Genomic DNA, 21,360 nt, shown 5'->3' with positions numbered 1-21,360 from the left:
GTGTGTCTTAAGTGAATAGTTTCATGTAAATGAGCTTATTTTGGACTAGCAACCATTTTGTCAACTCTCCTGTTAAGAGCCTAAAAATCACCTATTTTGAGACTCAGGTTATGCTAAATGTTCTTCTAGTCACAGTACAATTGGAACCTTGATCCGTGGTGTTCAAGGTTCACAGTTTAATAATTCTTTATATTTGATTATCTGAAAGAATGATTTTATAGCATGTACTACACTGGCTGTAATGTTTTGCCAAGAGAGAGCTAAATGGTGGTGTGTAAATCACAAAAAGATATACACAAATAATCTACTGGAAGTGTTGGGGAAAAAAATTCTAAATGGGGAAAAAAAATTAAGAAACTACATGCAATTAGTCTACATGTAGATTTTTAGCTTTTTTATCAGAAGCTTTGCTTCTGTATCTTTTGTTGCTATGGAAAATCCTTGTTTAATTAGCTAAAAATCTGTATAAATTCTTTATGTGATGTCACTATACATTTCAACTATTAAAGCAAATTCTTGCAGATCATCTGAAATGTCTTTTATAATCACAAATTTCAGACAGTCTATTTTTGAAGGTTAATATCAGTTGCTTGAGCAATCGTGAAATTCTTTTGGAAAAAGTTTCATATTTTAATAATGTATTACTGTGAAATTGTTCACGATCAACATTAATATTTCCACTTAAGCATAGATAAAGAAATCCATCCATGTAAATGAAGACTTTGGTTAATCTACATACTTTTTGTTGTTGTTGCTATTATGAGTTGCTGAGCTGTATTCTTTGAAATAGTTGCTATGGAATTTTTTTTTTTCAATGCTTTTGGTATATATGCAATTAGGCATTCAAAGAACAGAAGAAATTACAGAGCAAGTTTGAAAAACGAAAGTAAACCTTCTGGTGGGAGTATTCAGAGTAATCATTGAATTCTAGGCTGTGTAGCACTGTCCTGTTCCGTTTTTGATTCTGTTCCCAAATTGACTATATGCTTCAGTGCTACTGGTACAATCAAAGGCTTTCCAGGAAAATTTGACAAAATAGAATAAACATAGATATCTGTGGTATAGCTAGTGTTTTTGTATCTGCCTGGCCAAAGCTCGGAGGAATAAGGTTGCTGTTGACCCAGCACAAGGAGTAGGCTTTGAGGTTTGGTTCTCCCCTCGAGCTCAGGAGCACAGTAGTTGCTTCCCTGGCTTTTGAAATGAATGGATGAGTGCTCTCAGTAACGGATATTTCTTTGTAAATAGTTCGTTTTCTTTCCATGTCTTGGATCTTAAAACTTTATAAGCTTTCTAGACTGAAGTTAGTAAGCACAGAACTGGCATTGCATATTAACAGTGATTATTGTTTGTGTTGGTTTGATGCTCTAAGAAGAAATTTCTTCTGATTTATTGTGGAGTGTTAAATGAGATCCATAATGTGACTCTGCTATGTGTATCACATACCATCAAACTTATAAGATAAAAGCAGACAAACGTGTCAAAACCTCTCATCCTATTTATTTGTTTGATATATCGAGAATATATACTGAAGTTCATTGTATACTTGACTTCAAAACAGATTCAACAAGAATAATCAGAAACTATGAACAGAAAGTAACTGATCTTTTAAACACCGTACAGTTGGGAAAAGGTGGTTTTAGAAATGTTTTTAAGAGAGCTACTAAGGGATGAAAGAATTGGGAAAAATTGTCTAAAAAACAAATCTGGAAATATTCTCCAAAGGTCCTTAATAGAGGAACATGATGTGCATGCAATAGAAAGGGAATAGGTAATGTGCCCTCCCACCCCTAACAGAAAAAAGATCATTTTCAAAAGGACTAAGGAGGAAATCACAGTTCTGAATCTTCTGTGCTTCAGTCACCATGTAGTCATCATCAGTCTTACATAATAGGAGCTCTCATCTATTTCCCATTGGAGCCGATAATTGCTAATGGTTTCAATAAAACAGGACTGGAGCCTATATTGCGGTCTGTAACGGGGTGCGTGTGTATAAAATTGCTTTGTGTTTGATGTACATTTTGGCAATTTGGCAATTCAAATGAATGCTATCTTAATTTGCAGCATTCAGGGTCATAATTACACCTTAAACGTGGTGGATTGAGTTTAGCACCAGCAAGTATATCCTTTTTAAAAAAATAAATAAATAAATTTGATTTTGCCAAGGTATTTAATGAATCTACCGAGACACTAGCAAATGGCATGGCTCAAAAGTTTAATAAACTGTATGTGCTGTTTTGGTTATTGTAAGTTGGCCATTTATTAAAAAGAAACGTGCAGTACATGGAGAAGAATAAGAGTGACCCAGAAAAATAGTTTCCAAATTTCTGGTAGTTTTATATTGATTTTACTAGTGGAGTGCTGTCAGGAAAACAATTGTCACAAGATCTCATCTTTAAGAAAACAATTGCGATTATTAGAGAAGTTAAGTTATACAAAGGTTTAGGTTTTTAGAGTCTGAAATACCCTGAGAAGTTATTGTAACAGAGCCTTCCTTAGTTTCTGGATGAATGAATTGCTTGTCCCTTCAAGCGAGTAGTAAACCCACTTTCTTCGAGTACACCAGGGTTTCATTCTAAATTTTATATATGTTTTCTTGCATAACACAATACATGTTTTGCTAGTATGATTCTGCTGTCATAACATTGGACACCTCATACTCACAAAATTATTTTTTCCGTACCTCTGTGAAGTGAAGGAGCTGTATTTGTTTATTGCTAGGAGAGAGCGTGGCACAGCTGAAGTGACATCTTGAAACTACTAAAAAAGCCAAAAGCTGAGAAAGGATCTGAAACTAAATTCCGTGGCTTCTAATCCAGTTCTCTGTCACTTACACCCCGAAATATCTAACATATGCCCGGTTGGAAAATGGTGTGTGCGAGCTTCTGGCTGCTGCAAGGACGAGGGATGCCGGTGTGGGATGCACCTTGCTGTGGAGCACGTACCGCGCAGATAGTAACCAGAAATTATTGAATTTCTGTCCATGAGTAGCTTGGCTTCATCTTGCTTTAGTGCAGCCACCTTCTGTCAATAGGGTAAGCTACTGTTCTCCTTGGCGGAAAAGTTTGGGCATCGCTGGACTTGCCAGTCATAGAAAAGTGGAGTTATTTCCTGGGACGCAGTCGCTGCCATCATCACAAGATTCTGCGCTAATTAAAACAATTTAGTGAACTGCATCACAAGTATCTGAAACTGTCGCTTTCTTTAAACAACCAAGCTCATTGGTGTAATCTGTAGGACGGATATGTTTCCAGTGATGGCCCCAGGAGGCTTTTATAAATAACTGCCGCTGCGCTGGGAGGCGGTGTCTGTGACTGGCATTACTGGTGTAATTCAAACTTATTAGTGTGGAGGTTCTGCAGTGAAATAAATGTTCCTGAAAGGTCAAATCGAATGTATGTAGTCAGGTCTGGCCCTGTTCCCAGAGTTTATGAATGAAAACATAATATTGGGCTTGTAAAATCATATCCTTTCTCTTTTAGTGCAAAGTAACCCTTTTAGCGTACTTCCTTTAGAATTTGTAACTGCTTGCGTAATCTGGTGTGAAAAATGAGGTAGTTTGCTGTTCTGTATTCTTGGGTACAAGATTTTCTTTTGTGTGGACCTTATTTCAGATGATAGCTGCTTTTGTGTTACATACTGAATGCCTTGTAACGTTTCAGCACGACTAAGCGTACGTGTATCCGTGATGGATACTGAGTTTCTTTCCACCTAAAACCTAGGTCAGATAACTCCTTGATACCTAAGGCTGTAGGCTTCTGTAGTTAGGGAAGGAGAGAAGTAGGGACCAAAATGGCAAGTGACGTTGGGAAAAACTGAGGCTATTTGCTGCAGTACAAGAAACTAACTCAGGAGTTTCTGTAGGAGTTACACAGCGTTAGGTAAAGCTGAAGTGTTTTGTAATGCTGGAGTCCTAGGTAAAATACATATATATTCAAATCTTGGTTTGTTCCGATTATTATTTTATGAAGCTTAGCTCTCCCTCACTCTCCAAGACCTTTCATGAAAATCTCAGAAATCACAGTGTAGCTGTTGGTGTGAGCATAGCTTTTCATTTGGCCTTTCTGAAGTTGGTTGCATATTTTAACTACTTTTCATTTGCTATTACATGTTCTGAATTAAATAGCCATTAGAGAATTTGACTCTATTTTACTTGCAATCTTTTTTTTGAGCATTTTATTATGTCCAAACTACCTGAATACCTGCAGAGTACAATACCCAGGTTATAGAACGAGTAGTTAGCATCAAGCTAGGGCACCAGTCTGAAGGCAAGCGTGTTTTCTGTGCCCAGTGGCTTCCACCATGGCTGCTGGAGTCATTCATCGAACGTAACTCCGTTCTTTTTCAAATCACAGTGAAACTGTTAAGGTAATATGTCTGTATCAGGTATGACGTTTTTAGACAGTCTTTGTAGGTTCTGTTTCTGCACGTTGTTGCACATTGGCTGTACTGAGCTGTGGCAGTGAGCCAGAACACATTTCCAGATGACATTCGAGGAGTAAGGAGTAAGGCCAGCTGATGGATAGCACTGCTCGTCTTCTGGGTGGGGTGGAGTAATGCACTTTTGGCCTGAAATGGTAGAAAGTGCCATACGTGGGCCTGTGCTTGAGCAAATATGTTTATCAAACAAGCTGAACTTAGTATTATCAGTATATGGCATGACTTAGCACATGGCACAGTCATGTGCTAGTGTTTCTAAACTGGTTGGGACCAAGCAGAGTTCCTGTTCTGGACTGAAATGTAAACCCTGCCATAACTGTTTAACTTCACTGATAAGTTAATGAAACATATCATAACTGATGCTTAATACTTGCTTATGTTTATGCAAGTATTACGTTTAGGTTGCATAGTAGGAAAAACTTCTTTTCAGAAAGAGTGGTCAGGCATTGGAACGGGTTGCCCAGGGAAGTGGTGGAGTCATCATCCCTGGGGGCGTTTAAGGAAAGGTTGGATGTGGTATTTGGGACATGATTTAGTGGGTGATATTGGTAGGGGAGGGTTAGACCAGATGATCTTGGAGGTTGTTTTCGACCTTAATGATTCTGTGATAAAAAGGTTGGTTTCCTCCTCTGTCCTTCAACCAGGTTCTTTTCAGAAGTGTAGTTTCTGCTGTTCTGTGTTTCAGAAAAAGGGAAGAGCGAGAAGTTAAATGAGTTCAGTCAATGGTGATTTTGTTTTAAACAGTAGATTTCAGTAATTGGAGGTACAGGAACGCTATGCCTTTTACTTTATTTTAGTGAAATTGGAAATGCCATTCAGCCTTACTTGGAAATTAAACCCAGCTCACTCAGGTTTATGAGTTTTGCATTAGTATTAGTATTTGCAATTAGTATTGCATTGGGCAGAAATAATGCTATTTGTGAAACAGCGTTATTGTGCCCTTCAGTTGCTTTACTTAACCAAGGATAAGTTCTGTCGTTTTGAAGACCTAGTAGGTGGTACAAATTATGACTATTTGGATCCTAGGTTAAGATCAGGAAGCCTGTATTACTTCAAAGGACTAACAAAGTCTTCCAAAACATGTGCTATTGTCTGGAGAAGGGCATGCTGACCAGAAATAATACAAATATTGGATTTAAAGGTAATTTATATAAACTGATGATCTAATACTGATAATAATTGGAATTTATGTATGTACTAGAGTGTAGAAAAAACTGTATGCCTAATGGTTTATAATAGGAAATGGAAATGTAGAGGCAAAATGCGTGGCAGACTCATCATAGGCTTGTAAACAAGCACCACGATTCAGATTTTTTGGATTCAGGCTTCTGTGTAGCTAGATGCCACGATGTTCTGTTGGATCAGCAATGTGCAGTGTTAAGCTTTCTGTGTACTGCATGAAAAAATCCTGTGTGACAAATCCCATTTCAGCTTGAACGGTGTGGCTTGGCAAGTCTGCGTCAGTCAGGTCCCTGCAAGAGGTGAGATTAGAAATGGACTCGGGGGCTATCAGCTCTGGCTGGAAAACCAGTGGACGCTGGAAAGCTGAGAGTGGACGGTGAGAAAGGCAGGTAGTGCATGGAACTTCCCCAAACAAATTCACTTTGTTAGAACTTCAGTACTTCAAATTTTCCCGACCAGCAGTCATAGGGAATTTCTGCTTTTGAACACAAAAATGAAATTGTGGATGGAAGGGTTTTAGATTTTAAAGCGTTTGTGTTTTTTTCCCCCTACATTGTAGGAGACGGAGTGTAGAAATGCTTAGTAAGTAAATCAGTGCTCCTTCCTCTTTAACAATTAAAGACACAAAAATGTTGAATCGTTTGTATTAAAGGTTGTTTTTGCAGAGTTTTGTACTCCTAATAAAGTGTATCTGTATATTATTTTCTGCAGTGAATATGGAAATTGAGAGTAACTTGACAAATTGATCTATTTAATTTCAGGAAGAGCTACATATACATTTTTTTTTTTCCTAGGAGAAACTTGAATTTCTTAATTCATTTTAAATTACATCTACATTTTTCGGTACCTTATTGCGCCCTGCCCCCCAATATAAGAATAAAGAGGAAAGAATTACTAGAAGAACAGCAGTCCTTTAGTCATAGAAATACATTCATATGATCTCACAAGAAGGTAAATTAAGTATTTAATATATAACTGTAGACTTCTGTACATTTTTAGTTTTTAATTGCAGTTTGCAATAACAGTACAAAATTACACTATGGTACTTTGGGACAGTATACTTTGTGAGATGTATTTGTAGTTTGGCAGCTGCTAAAAGGGCAGGATAAGGATATTGTATGGAAAAATCATAGCCGTAAGGAATTGAAATGATAGAGGAGATGATTTATGTGATTCAAATGAGACAATGTAAAATGTTGTTTCAGATAGCAAGGTCAACTATATACATATCTCATTCTAAAAACCGTGTGTTTATATTGTTTATTTTAATGGAACTGGTAGTAGGTGGGTCCCTATAGGGTACCTCTGCTCCTTTTTGTAAAATGGAACATTATCTTAAGGAATTCTAAGAAAGGAGCTATGGATGATGGACAGATAAGTCTTAATGAAAGTAAGACACGCCAATGATTAAGACATTGATTGTACCAAGAACATATAAGAAATAGTCATTTTTTTTTCCCCTTAGGCACTTGTCCTACTGACGACAGAATCAAAATGAATTCTGAAAAATAATCTCACTGATTTCCTGCTTTCTTCTCAGGCATAAGTACCGTGTTTCTAAAGGAATGATGTAGCATCAAAGATAGTAATGGAAAGAGATAAATGTGTGTCCCCTATTCTGAAGAGAATTGTATAGAAATTGCAGGAGATGCCCTAATTATACAACTAAAAATGGGTGCTGACTTTTTTTCTCTTTAGGTCCTCATATTCTTGGAAGCAATACTCCTTGTGTCCAGAGATGAGCACTGTATTGGGTTTGCGTGGCAAGGTTTTGGTAGCAGGGGGCTGCAGGGGTGGTCTCTGTGAGAAGAGTCCTGATGCTGCCCCGTGTTAGATAAGGGCCAGTTTCAGGTGGCTCCAAAGGGCCCACTGCTGCCCAGAGCCGAGCCAATATGTGATGTTGTGTCATAAGTCATGCCAGCCTACCCAAATAAGTGCTTTCAAGATGTATGATAACATGAAATATTAACCATAATGGCATTACTCGATCTTGAATTCAGGCTCTGACTGTGATATTTCAGTGGCAATACAAATAAGAAGTTAAGCTTTTCCCCATGGTAATTGTTATTATTATTTTGGTAAGAAAAAAAAAAAGAGTAGGTTGAAATCCTTTCTAACTGAATTTAAAATTGCATGCATATACATATTTCTGTGATAGTCCAGGCAAAAGACTTTGGCGCATAAGTTTTATTTCCAGCTTTATAATTTTTAGCAAATACTTCCTTAAATTGCTGCATGCAGGTCTAAATTTCAAACCTGTGTTTCTGTAAGCAAATTTTGCTGCAGAGGTAAGCAAGATAATGGTAGCTTTCTGGGATTAATATGTTGTATAGTTCAGGAACACGCTGTATAACGTTGTTTGAATTTTGCATATGTTTATAGATCAGATTCATTTATAGATTTGATTAAATGTGCTCTTTGTTGTGATGTATTGATGCAAGATTTGCATAGCTAAGATTTAGATTCGGTTGATGTGTCAATTTACTTTGCATACCTGCTTGCAAAAAATAGTGAGATTATGCAGTGAAATTATGTAGAATGATGCAGATTATTTTTTCCCCAAATTGTACCAGTGGTTTCCAATTCTTGCTCAGAAGTTCTTATATACTGTGTCAGCCACAAGGCAATGTTCCCAAATTCATATTCACCTCTTAAACAAAAAGTAAGTTAAAAATTATGGAAGACTTAATACTGCAAAATCATGATGAACTTCTAGGGAAAGCTGAAGAAGTATTTTTAATGATATAAAAAGCAACATAAGGTTAGTAAATTTCTGATGCTACTGCACTTGAAAAGTTTCAGTGTCACTAATGCTGTCTCTTGAGGTAATTTAAGGTAAATAAAAAGAAATTGAATTGTTTAGTTATAATCCTTTTGACATTTATACTTCAGTCCTTTTTACAGCAAAACTGGAGTTATCTGAGCATTGCACAAGCTATTTTTTTATTAACAATTTTACATGTAAGCAATTTAACAGAATGAAGGAAAGCTGGTGATAATTTGATAGGATTTGAAGATATGACCTCATAGGTTATTATTTTTTCCCCCTACTGGGAAAGTTTAAGAACGGGTCTTTCGTGCTGGAAAAATGAGAACAGTTGTAGTTTATTGATACCTCTTTTAAATATATTGTATTTTATATGTTGGGAATTGTTAAACATTAAATTGTAGAACAATGTCATAGGATTTTGAAACCATTTAATAAACAAAATAATTAAACTAAGGGTAAAAATCAGGGCTTTGAATTGTGTAATAATTCTGTGTTTGGAGAAAAGTGATGTCTTCTACACTAACATTATAGGAGACAACAAATGAAAGACAATCCTAAGAGTCATCCAAAAATGAAGTGGATTATTTATTGTTAAGGCTTCTATTTTTATTTGTCAGATGATATTATTTTGATGTATTCTAATACGATACTTTTTTATCCATGACACAGAAATAACATTTGTTTCAAAAGGAAAAAACTTTCTTAATAATACCTTGGTTCAGAAGAGTTTGACTATAGTACATGATTTTTTTTAATTACTGGTAGGAATGTTTGAGCTTCTGTCTGTGATCTAAAGAAGTAATTAAATGTTGTTGAGTAAAATCCTATTTCTTGAAATAAATTTGCTTTTTTTTTGAATTTTCTCATTAGCTATTGTCTTACCAGTAATTGTGCAAGAGTATTATGGATTAAAAGCGGTATAGAGGACATAAACCTACACTGCTTCTTTGGAGAATGGGTGAACTATTGAATGTCCTGTTAAAATTTGGAACTAAAGAAGAAGTGCAGAAATTAAAGCGATGTGAATATTTGACTGCATATGCCATTTGTCAAAGTAAAAAGGGCTGATAAACCTGAGATGAGCTAATGAGGTCTTACATTTTGTTGTTGACGCAAAGGGGAGAGAAGAGCACATCCATCACCTGTGCGGTCAGTGTCTTTGTCTTGAGTAATAAATGGGTCGTGTAGACATCCACACCTTGTCTCCGACGTGTCTTCAATCTCTTTGAGAACCAGTAGGCTGTGGAATTGGCGCTGCCATCTCTGGGTGCACCCTCGATATCTACTGGGTTACTTGATTCCTGATCTGCCTTGTCAGGGCAAAGTTACTGCTGCTGTAATTGCTTGGTACTGTGTGCCCTGGTTATTTTATCACATAGGAAGAGGAAAGGGCGTAGATTTATCTCACTCCAAAAAGCTGGCCCAATCTTTTATTCACTTGAGGTTTCCTTATCTTCCAGGAGGTTGTCCCCAAGCGATTTGTCTTTCTTTTTATACTAGGGTAGGCAGTGAGCCAGGGTGTGAACAGTTTTAGACTCCATTAAGCAACAAGATGAAATGCTCGATGCCTCAGAGTAAAGGTGTAGAGAAGGCACTCAATGGGACTTTCTCAGACTGACCGCCAAGGCTCTGCCTGCATGTCAGGGGCTTCAGGTCAGTGGTTTATGTTGCTCATTTTGTTTTTTGTCTTCCCTTTTCTGAATGTATCAAGTTAATTTTTGACCTGATACAAAATTTTTGGCATGTGCAGTACCCTATGACGAGGAGTTCCAAAACCCTTGCTGGTAACAGCAGTTATTTTGTTGTTGTTGTTTAATATATTTTTTTTTAAATCTTGTGTTGGGAAAGACAAAAGCAAAAGATTGTTTCACTTCCTCCACGATACCTAAGATTTCGTCAGCTCAGTTTTGTTCCCCCCCGGTCTTCTCTTCTATACACTGAAGATTCTCAGTCTATTTACTTGTTCCTTGAAGTCCTTGATTGTCCTTGTTGCCACTCTGTATTTCTCCATTCTGTTATACTCTTTTTAGAAAAGTGATGGACAAATAGTATTGATGAGATGTAGATTTATAGTGGCATAATGGTGTTTTCTGTTTTTTTCTTTCTCTTTCAGAATAATTCCTCGCTTTATTTTGGTTGTTACTCTGTGTTAAGCTGGCACTTACATAAAGCTATAATAATTCACAGATTGTGTTCGTGCATATTAATAACCAATACAGAGTCCATCACTATGTATGTAATCAGGAATCTGGTCCTTTTTCCTGGTGTCTATCACATTACATTTACCAAAGTTAAATTTCATCTGTCGTTTTCATTATCATTTTAAGACCTTCAAAACAATTCTGTCCTGTAGTTCTTGTTTGATTGGAAGGAAGGGAAAAAGGAGAAATGACTAAATGATTGGTGGTGCAGGCTGGCATTTTGCACTTCAGTAGATGTATCCAGTCCTTAGATCAGTTATTCTCAGTACCTTGGTGTTTCTCAGAAACATAGGAGGGAGGGGGAAAGGACAAGGAAGAAAAATAAAGTATCAATGCTTGGACTATTGATAGTTTGTTTGAACTGTAAAAGTATCTTGGGTCCCACGATCCATCAGTGTGAGTTACAGAGCTAATCTGTATCAGCATTACTGTGAATATGGGGTTTCTTAAAAAGTAAAGAGGAGACACTCAAGAAGATGTGTTATAACAGTGTTGGAAATTGAGTTTTTCCAGTGATTAAAGACTTATGAAAAGTGCTGGTAGTCAACAAGTCTTCACAAGATGCTAGACTTGAGAGCAAGACCAAAGGAGAAGATCTACCCTGGAAGGGCTCAGTGGAAAGGAGATAAAACTTTTCATAAATCTCTTTCACTTTGGTTCTCTCTTTATAAATTTTCTTTGTTAAAATGGCTGTGTTCTAATAAAACCTAGTTTTACTAACTCAAAGCCCTTGTATTTTTGGTTTGCTTAATTGAAAGAAAAACTGTAAGTGGATCCTCCTCAAAGTAATGGTTGATGTAGAGCCTAATTACAGACACAGTGATGGGTCTGAGAAACTCTCTCAATCTGTTAGCAAGTGCAGATGTCGTCTAGAGTGGCCACTAGTTTATTGGAACTGTCTTGTGTTCTCTTGTGATAATGTCACAGATTTCAGCAGCTAATTTAAAAAAAAAAAAGAAAAGAAAGTTTTTTTTCTAAAGATTTCTGGAACACTTACAGTAGAAGTTCTAGCTAGTGTAGATAATGTGTCAGTATGCATAAGAACTGACCAAAGAAAATGAGAAAAATTTAAGTTTGTCACTCTTTCCTTTCCATATCTCAGTTGTTCGTTGATAACAGAACTTTGAGGAAATTATTGATCTTATAAATCTGAGTTTTGGGCCTTTAAAAAGGACAATATTATTGAAGGGCTGTTTATGTTCTGCAGGTAATGTTGGCTTGGAATTAATGCCAAAAGGACAAAGCAATTGCATCTTGGCAAAAAAATAAGTCTTGAAATGTATGAGCAGGGAAATCACAGAAATAGTAGCCGTCCATTTGTCCTTGATTGGTTCCTTCTTCCTAGGCTCCTTCATGGAGGAAGTGGGGGGAAAAAATCTTTAATCTATGAGTACTACACAGAAAGCAAAAAATTATGGACTGATGATACTACATTATATCTTACAATGCAAGGTAGAGTATTAATAAAGTTGCAGTGTAGACTAGAATCAGCCATGGCTAGTCTGCTCTCAGACATTAGAAAGCTGGAGCTGCAGTGATAGGAATTGTTTCAAAATAATATTGCACAGTGGAATTACATTAAGACAAAGCGAATTTAAAAAGTAGGATGTAAACATGCAGTGAGAAATGACTGAACAAGAACCACAAAATAGCCACAAGGGACAAACTTATAGTGCTTTGTAGGTCGCAGCAGAACAAGTGATAGGTTGCTGTGGAATGTCTTGAGCATGCAGCTGAGGATTAGCAAGAGCAGGACATCACCTACTGACTAGATAATTTGAGTACAGTATGCAAAACCAAAAACCAGTTGGGCTTAAAAATTGAACATACCGTGATCAGGGGCAAGTGGTGATACGGGATGCTTTCCATGCCTCTGCAATGAAGAGAAGTGATGACAACACTTGCTGCTATTAAATTATCTTTGTTTTCTTCGGTCCTGGTGAGGAAAAAGAAATAGTAAATCTCTACAATGTTCATACATCGTTGAGATGGCCAGCAACATACACTGACATTACCATGAGCCATGGATGGGAGCCAAATAAAATAATTTTGCTCTCTTGAAAACTGGCTTTTTTTCCATCATAGCTTATCAAGGGAGGAATTTTAAAGTAGTGATATAGTCAGGAAATCAGCTACAATGATTTTTACGCTTCTACTTTTTATGCTGCTATTCTGTATGTATAATGTAAGTACCAACCGTCACTAGATTGTTACCTTTCCATCTCTCACTTCTGTAAGTAATTCCTTTAGCTAAAGCTAGAGAAGCGTTGCTTAAATCAAACAAACTTCAACGTGTTCATTCTTTATATGAAACAATTTTCTGTATTTTATGGGCACTTTTAAAGAAATACTGTATTGTACCGGTCAGTGCCTGTGGGTGTCAAACCGCGCAAATTATGTCGCTATGGAGCATAAATCCCTAGATGTCAGTGGCCTGTGTGACCTATACTGGCACATTTGTAATTAGCTGGAACTCTTAAATCCACGTTCTTCTTACCTTAATGGGAAGTGGTGCAATAGATGGTACACAGTGCCCATTGCTAGAGTTCAGGGGTTGTGGAATTCAGTTCAGGGAAAAAAAAAAAGCTGAATTTTGTTATTGCTGGAGCATTTGGATCTACTCTGGAGACCTGCTTATTTGTTGGGTGCCATCAAGTGGCTGTCAAAGCGTGAGCATGGTTGGATGGGATTTTCTGAAAGCAGGCCAGTCTTTTGCTTTTTCTTTTGTTGATTTTTTTTTTTTTGTTTTCTGTCTTGTGATGCATGTAAGGTAGCACGGTTCTCCAGGTGCAATGCAGTAATAGTTTTATATTTTGATTGAACCAGGCGTCCCCTCTACAAAACTTTGGGCAATGTGTTTTCATACATTCGCTGAATGGAATGCTGGAAGGCAGAGATGCGATTAGTGTAATCGCCTGCATAACATGCACCGTATCTTTTAATGAATTAAGTCATGTTTACAGTAATCCTTACCTTTGAGGCAGTGAAGTCCTGAATTTAAAATAAGCAGTGATGGAAAATCCATCTCAAGTCCTTGTAAATTGCTCCTTGTAAATAGTTTCACTATTCAACAATATTTTAAAAGCTGTTTATTTCTGTTAAGGATTTGTTTAGTTTCAGCTTTCACTCACTGGATTTTAGAATAGCTTGGCCTGGATTAAGAAGTTTGACACAATCACTTTTTTTTTTTAATGATATCTGAAGTTCTCATAATTAAAAATCTATAAAGCTATGGTAGCAGTGGAAATTTTGTAACCCTTGTGTTAATTCTTTGTTAACAGTTTCAAGTGCCTACACTTCCCATTGTTTTGTGAGAGATTGATGGTGGATTGGTAGCCTCACTGAGGTCATTCTGTCTTCTAATTTTAAACAGTCACAAGTTTTTTTTCCTGCTTTTCTGGTGTGTCCTCCATGCTTTGAGGAAAAATAAGGACAACAAAATTAGTCAAACTGTGTAATAGATTAGGGAGAGAGAGGAAGAGAGAGTACAGGTGTTAGGAGGTCTGGCCTCTCTCTACGTTAGATTTTTTTGTTAAAATTGTATGTAGGTTTTAGGAGAAATAGCTGCTTTTGTTGTTATTTTCGTTAAGCAGGTCATTTACGCTGTTATCGCTTTGGATGTCATCTTTCAGATGAAGAATTGCGTGTGTTCTCTGATTGTCTACATTACTCATTTCCTCTTGAATAAAGGGCTGCCCCGAATATGAAACAAACATTATCCTTTAATTAAATTATTTCATTTGAAAATATATTGGAGGTGATGCGTTTCTTATGCCGTCACATGGTATTTCAGGATTAACTAATGAAACTACAGCAAATTCTGTGAATGTACAGCTGGGGAAGAGAAAAGATTTTGGATATCATCACAGATGCCTATTTATTGTGATTCATTTAGAACATCCATCAGCATAAGAATAACATCAGGAAAATTCCAGTAATAAGAGATCAAGGAAAATTAATTAGTTTAGTTCTTGTTTCTAAAACTTACTATTTCCAACATTGTGAAATTTTACTTTGTTCTTTTGGGGATTAGTGGAAGCATGGGAAATAATTATGGAATGATGCATATGGCTTCAGTGAGGATGACACCTATTCCTGCTAGGGAAAGAGCAACTTAACGCAAGTCTGACATGTTCAGAGGAAGAGCAGATTTAATGAACACAAGGTTAGCTGATAGATTTCTCTAAGACTGGTAGGAATTTCTCACAGAGGCAGTCGATGAACAGTTTGACAAATGCAGGTACCAGCAACAAGACAATATGAGCATCCAGGAGTCGGTGGGAGCTCTCGGAAAGGTTATTAACATCCATAAATTCTTGTAGAGGGAAATGTCAACTGTGCTCCCACGGGGCTTTGTTTGAAAACAATCCTGTTTAATGTATTGGTTATGGAGTTGGAAAGTGAAACAGCTCCTTCTCCTTGGTTCTGAGGCTTGGAGACTGTACAAGGGCAAGGGGGGGACTGTTGTCACCCAGTATGTCACAGTGAAATTGGACAAGCTTTGGGCTGGTTGTATCTATAGACAGATAACTAGAAGATCCTGTTCACTGCAGGAAACTAGTGTTGCATCTACAGCAACAAAAGCGAAAAGCTCTTAATTGAAATAGTTAATAGATAATTTAAAATGTAATAAAGAAGAAAGACATAGAGATGATGCTAGCAGTATTGATATTGTAGTGAAACTAGCTGGAAAATTGTCTACTTGAAAAGATAACTAAATAATAATAATAAAACCTCCCCCTCCCAACTTTGACTTGGAAAAATGTATAAATTGTTTAATTTGAAGAATTAAGATTTAAGAACTTCTTTTATTGAAAGAACTGTTCAAATTTGAGAGAGAAATTCTGTGTTCAAGGGAGCAAACATGCATTAGTTTAAATCAAGAATACTTGATACTTCTATGCTTTTGTAAAATGTAAACAGGTATTACCTGTGCCAGTTTCATACACTGAATTAAAATAACAAGAGGGTAAGCAGATTTACTGATTTTTTTTTTTCAAGATCTGAGATTAATACCTGAAATTAATGTCTGTGTTAAGGGTGGACAGAACTTGAAAGAAATGTTTTAAAAAGCTATGGTTTTATTAGAAAAAGAAAGAGCATTTATGTACATAGATCATATCTACAATCATCTAAATGACTTAAAGGTATTATTTTTACTGTAATTACAAATTTGATTTAATATTGGGGGGAAATATGATGGAGTGAGAATGCGTAGCATAGGACCTGCACCAAGTATCTGAAATAAAGTCTTTGTTTTTTTCTGGGCTTGCAATGTGACCCAGTGTGAACCAGCATCCCAGCAGCAGCGATCTCAGAAGCTTTGATCACATCCAGAAGTCTGAGAGAGGACTTTTATTAGGAGGCACTGAAGAGCTGTGAGAACACAGAGTGATTTGTGGGAAACTCTTTGGTTGTATGGAAGTGACTTGACAATCTTTTGCTGGGGCTTTGGCTCCTTTCGATATAGATTCTTTAAAATCTTCTAGCATTTTTGGAAACTCCTGTATCTTCACTTTAAAAGTTTTTCGGTGGAGAAAAGCATGTTCTCGTGAGTAAAGCAAGAAAAGAAAATGAACATAGGGATTTTGTGCATGGCTGCTTAAACCAGCTTTCAAGCACGTTCATTCTGGTTAAATACTATCTTGGAATAAATTAATTTTGATATCAAGCAATTCTACTCTTAATGTTTATGACATCAGACAAAAATGGCAACCCTCCTTTTTTCCATTGTTCTTACTGATAGCTCTCCCCGAATCACCAGGTTCCTTCAGAGAGAGCCAACCATTAGATTTGTAGGTGTTAAGAACTGGGAATTATATCTAACATCCTCCTAGAGTGAGGACTTTCTATGTAGAAAATTCCACCTAAGGGTTGAATTAATAGCCCAGCTTCTTGTCCCAGCGTCCACTGATTGTCCTCAGACTCATCTTATAGCTTGTCTAAACCTCTTCCTGAAATGGTTCAGGTGGGGACTGGATGCAGCTCCAGGGTTTGCTGGACCAGATGGGAGGTGCAACCCCTGCCACGGCGTGGTAGCACACTTCAGAGTGCCAGCTCCGGCAATCCTAACGTGGGAGCCCAACCTGGCAGTAAATCCAGAACCGTAGATGTTCGTAAGCCTTTAAACTAGAGTTGCTTTTCTAACCCATATAGTAGATAGAAAACGATTTGAGCATTGCGTGCAGCAAGGCTTGGCACAGAATTCTGAAATGTTGTCGCTTTTGGTTAAAGCAGAAGTGGAAGGAAGTCCTGTGGGTGGGTGCAGGGGGAACCTTTCTGTTACAGTGACCCTTGCACTGAGCTTACACCTTCCCTATGAGTTCTTCGTGATCTCCTTGGTTCCTACAGGCAGTTTTCCCTCTCAACTCAGTCATGTCTCGGTGTAGGCAGTTGCCTCCAAGAACGAGCTGGTTAATGTGACTGAGAAGTGTGAATGACTCAGGCGTTGCTTTTTGATAACTTTCCTGTTCGGGTGTCAGGGGACTCCGTGGTCACCGTCCCCTTGACTTTGCTGCCAAGGTAATCCTCTCCTTCTCAAGGCGTTTCTCCTTGTTACTAAATGGCTCTCTGGGTAGAAGATGGGGTTTCCATAGTGGGCTGCTTTCATTTAGGAACTTCGTTTCCTTGAGGGCACACCGCAATCTCAACCCAGCGTGGAGGTGGAGGGTTAGCAGAGGGGGAGAGGACTGTGAATCCGAAAGGAAGTGGAGAGCTTAGAAAAGCTCAAGCTAAAATTTTGTGCGTAGTTGGGCTTGGGCGTGAGGCCAAAAGGTTTATTTTGGCTCGTTTTTCCTGCCTAAGTTTTAGGAAAGATGAGAGAAGAATCCCATTTCTGAGACAAAATAAACAACTATGTCAAAAACTTGTTACTTAAACATGTAGAGACAGATACTCCTCCAAACCATCTTGATTCAACTTTTTTTTTTTCTTTTCTATTTTTTCCACCTTATTTAAGCAAGGTGACGGGAACTGCCCATGTCAACTCTTTTCATTTCAGCCAGGTCTGCTGGCGGCTGTACGGGCCGTCAGTGGCCTGATGAGAGGTGGTGGTGTCTGTACGAGGTTACGCCGCGCAGGTCAGCTCACAGCGCGTGGCTGCAGCGCTCTGTGCTGCAGACGGGTGACCGGTAACAGCAGAACCTCAGCTTTATGTACCGTGAGGTATCACCGCAGTCCTCTGTCAGTCCGATTAGCCCAGAGGTGAAGTTTTTTAGGCTGTGTGCGTTGCTCATACTTCTGATGGCTGAGCTCGTTTGTCCTGTGCTCCAGCCTGCCCTGTAACCATGCTAGGTAATCAAGGGCTAGCATTGTGCATCCCTACTGTCAGGCTGTTAGATTCGGTAGGCATACCCAAGGATATAACCATTCAAGTATTCAGATTTCTAGCTCCCAGTTAAGCACAAAAATGCTTGTGTGAGGTGAGACAGAATTTTTTCGCACACTGGAGCAGGCTCCCCAGGGACATAGTCACAGCACCAAGCCTGTCAGAGTTTAAGAAGCATCTGGACTGTGCTCTTAGTCTTACGGTCTGAATTTTTGGGTTAACCAGTGTGGAGCCAGGAGTTGGACTCTGATCCTTGTGGGTCCCTTCCAATTGGGGATATTCTATGATTTTCTTTATTTATTGCAATCCGCTGTGTATGGAATTACATACTCTTAACATAAGCATGCCTACATGTTGAGAAGTGTTTGTTTTGACAAAGTTCTCAATCTAAGATGCAAACCAAGAACACACAGAATGTCTGTTGTTCAGTTTTGCAGGCATCTTAAAGCAGTTTGTGTCTATGCTGCAGATGAAGAGGCAGTCCTGTCCTGCCCGTCACCTCTGCTGCTGCACTCAGCGTTTCCTGCAGCTGGTGCTGCTGCCCACGTGGCTCCGAAGTCAGGCAGTGAGCTGAAAACTCATTTTTCTTTTGCAGGATTAGTTAGTGTTCAACCGGGTTATGTTCTTAATGGAATTTATAGCGCTGTTGTAGCAAAGAATCAAGCACATGCAGAAAGAGCTGAGCTGGCCTCTCAGTCTTGAAGATTACGTTGGTTTAAAGCAATTATGGAAGTATGTTTGGGTATGTAGACTGTAAGCAGAGATGGATATGAGAGAATTGTTTGTAAAGCATACATTTTTGTTTAATAGTCCAGAGAAATCTTTTGAAGTATTAGGCCTATAGTAAATTCAATATTTCAAAACAAGGGATAAACTATGATTGGATTTTTTTTTTTTTTTTGGCCTTCTCTCATCTGGTTGTCTTTCTGCCTTGCTTGTCCATCTTTCTCACCTTCCTCACCTATAAAGACCATTTTTTGCCTTGCAGTAGCGAATATAATGTTGTAATTACAGGTCTGTGCTGACAGTCTTTCCAGTCCAGTATTGCCACCAGGTTAATCCTATAGGTTTGCTAGGAATCAAGTAGAATGGGTATTTCTTTAATTCAGTATAAAATATTTGGCATTTTTCTTTTGTCTCTGCAATGTTCTGCATTGCACATGTGAACTGGACTAACAATTGGAGGTTCTAGGCTGGCAATGCTTTTTTTTTTTTTTTAAGTTGTAGTGTTAATTTTGTTCTTGTAGAGATAAAATATTTTAAATATTACATTTAAGTTGCAGCATAGAAATGAGATGTGCTGGCATTTGTAAGCAGTTTATAGCCACCACGGTGGACATTCATGTAAGTCACAAGGGAAGTGGGTCTATTGTGGAGGAAAGCAATATGTTATAGTGTGATGGGCTGTCCTGGTTCCAGTTAGGACAGAGTTAAGTAGCTCATAGTAGCTGGTAGGGTGCTATGTTTTGGATTAGGATGAGAAGAGCGCTGATAACATGCTGATGTTTTAATTGTTGCAGAGCAGTGTTTACACCAGGCCAAGGACTTTTCGGCTTCTTGCTCTGTCCTGCCAGCGAGCAGGCTGGGGGTGCAGCAGGAGCTGGGAGGGGACAGACCCAGGACAGCTGACCCAAACTGGCCAAAGGGGTATTCCATACCATCTGACGTCATGCTAAACAATATATAGGGGTGGCTGGCCGGGGTGGGGGGGCCGGCTGCTCGGGGATAGGCTGGGCATCGGTCAGCGGGTGGTGAGCAATTGCATTGTGCATCACTTGTTTTCTTACACATTATTATTGTTAATACTATTACCATTATCACTATTATTATTATTATTGTTATTATTATTTTCCTGTCTTAATAAACCGTCTTTATCTCAACTCACAGGCTTCACTTTCCCGTTTCTCTCCCCCCATCCCAGAGAGGGAGGGGGGAGGGTGAGCGAACGGCTGTGTGGTGTTTAGCTGCCAGCCGGGTTAAACCACAACATGGGCAAACAGGTAATTTCACATGTGAAATGCTGTGCTTTTGTAGAAGGTTCCAAACAGTAAAATAACTGCTGTTCATAACAGGTTGATGCTAAGGGTGGTGGTGGGGTTAGACTTTTAGAGACTGCAATGTTAGTGCAGAATTCCACTGGCGTAGTTAGAACTTGGCTCTAGTATAGGAATCCAATCCAATGAATTGCTGACTGAAATAAACAGTTATTTTCTTTATAGATGATACTTTGAAGACAGACTGCCTAAACAAATTTTGTTCACATTGAAGAATTTGCTGGACTGGGTAGGGGAGAGACATTTCTCTACTGCTATATTTAGGAAAAGCTGAAAGCAAGAGATGCACGTACTTCTGCAAATATTCTGGGAGGAAAAGTACAGTTGGGCAATAGAATTCCCTAGATATATTATTGAAAAAATGTGAAGTTAGTTTCAAGAGTAGGGTTGCCAGTCATCTGTACAAAACATTTTGTTAGAAGTCTGATGGCTAAAATACAGTGCTATTAACGTACTTTCCTTATTTGATAATATTAAATTTCAAATTCATACTAAATAATCACAGCCTGCCAGTAGATAATGTATGGGAACAACAGAGAATGTTTCAGTGAAAATTTATTCTAAAAATGTCTGAACTATGCAATTATAAAAACACCATGCAAAGCTTAATTCAATGAGATTTATCATGAAGAACAATTAGTTTGTATTTCTAAGTTACAGGGGTTGGAACTCAGTTGAGAAACTTAGTTTCACATTTTGAAAGAAGAACCGATGGTTGTCTAAGTGTGTTGCTGAGCATTTTTTAAAAATGACAATAAATTGGAAACTTTAGAGAGGAGCAAAAAAAAATTAAGTTACCTAAGAAAATAGTGGATATCATTCTAGCCCAGACGGTAACAGGGGATCTCTTTTCCGTATATCTCTTTCTGTTTTCTTTCATCTGTCATAATAAACTTTTATGTTTGTATGAAAAATGTTATGTGATGCCATTATCCTGATAACACAGGATATCTTCCTCTCAGGTACTGCAAGGTATAAGCTATGAGTGATTTATGTTTTCAGTGAAGCACTTAAAGCTAATGGTTTGGGGGATATGTGGTCAAAGTAGTAATAAGATACTGTCAGCATCCTTTCCTTTATCCAGCTGAGCAGTTCTAGTTCACCTGCTCAGTCTAGGAAGATTGTTGTAGAAATGGCGAGGAAGAAATATTTCATTTGTTCACATACATGTGCTTGGGCAGGAAACTGCTTTTCATTCTTTTGTTATTCAAAATTTTTATTGTGACAACAGTTGGAGATATGTTGGGGAAAAAGCACTAACTTGACTTTTTTATTTTACTTGTTTGCTTTGGGAGCAGATTTGAAATGAAAAAAAAAACTTTTACAGGCTTTTAATGAGGCTTTATCTTGTATGTATCTTTTCTAGTTGAAAGCATTGCTTGCCCTTTC

General features: G+C 37.9%; 1 protein-coding gene across 14 annotated transcripts in view; it reads left to right on the top strand.

Moving 5' to 3' along the window:
* The window catches only part of CTNNA2 (catenin alpha 2), a 476,933-nt gene that overhangs the window by 32,261 nt on the left and 423,312 nt on the right, over positions 1 to 21,360 (top strand). The window contains exon 1 of one of the 14 annotated variants that reach the window (XM_083835465.1): positions 19,631 to 19,668. The exons of the other annotated variants lie outside the window; for them this stretch is intronic. The gene's annotated coding sequence lies outside the window, so the exon portion shown is untranslated. Of the gene's footprint in view, positions 1 to 19,630; positions 19,669 to 21,360 lie in introns of those variants that run through there. 14 annotated transcript variants of the gene reach the window in all.

This window comes from Anser anser, assembly GCF_964211835.1.
Source record: "Anser anser genome assembly, chromosome: 4".
In the NCBI taxonomy this organism is placed as follows: domain Eukaryota; kingdom Metazoa; phylum Chordata; class Aves; order Anseriformes; family Anatidae; genus Anser; species Anser anser.
The sequence above is the reverse complement of the archived record's forward strand: the minus strand, read 5'-3'. Positions and strand labels throughout refer to the sequence as shown.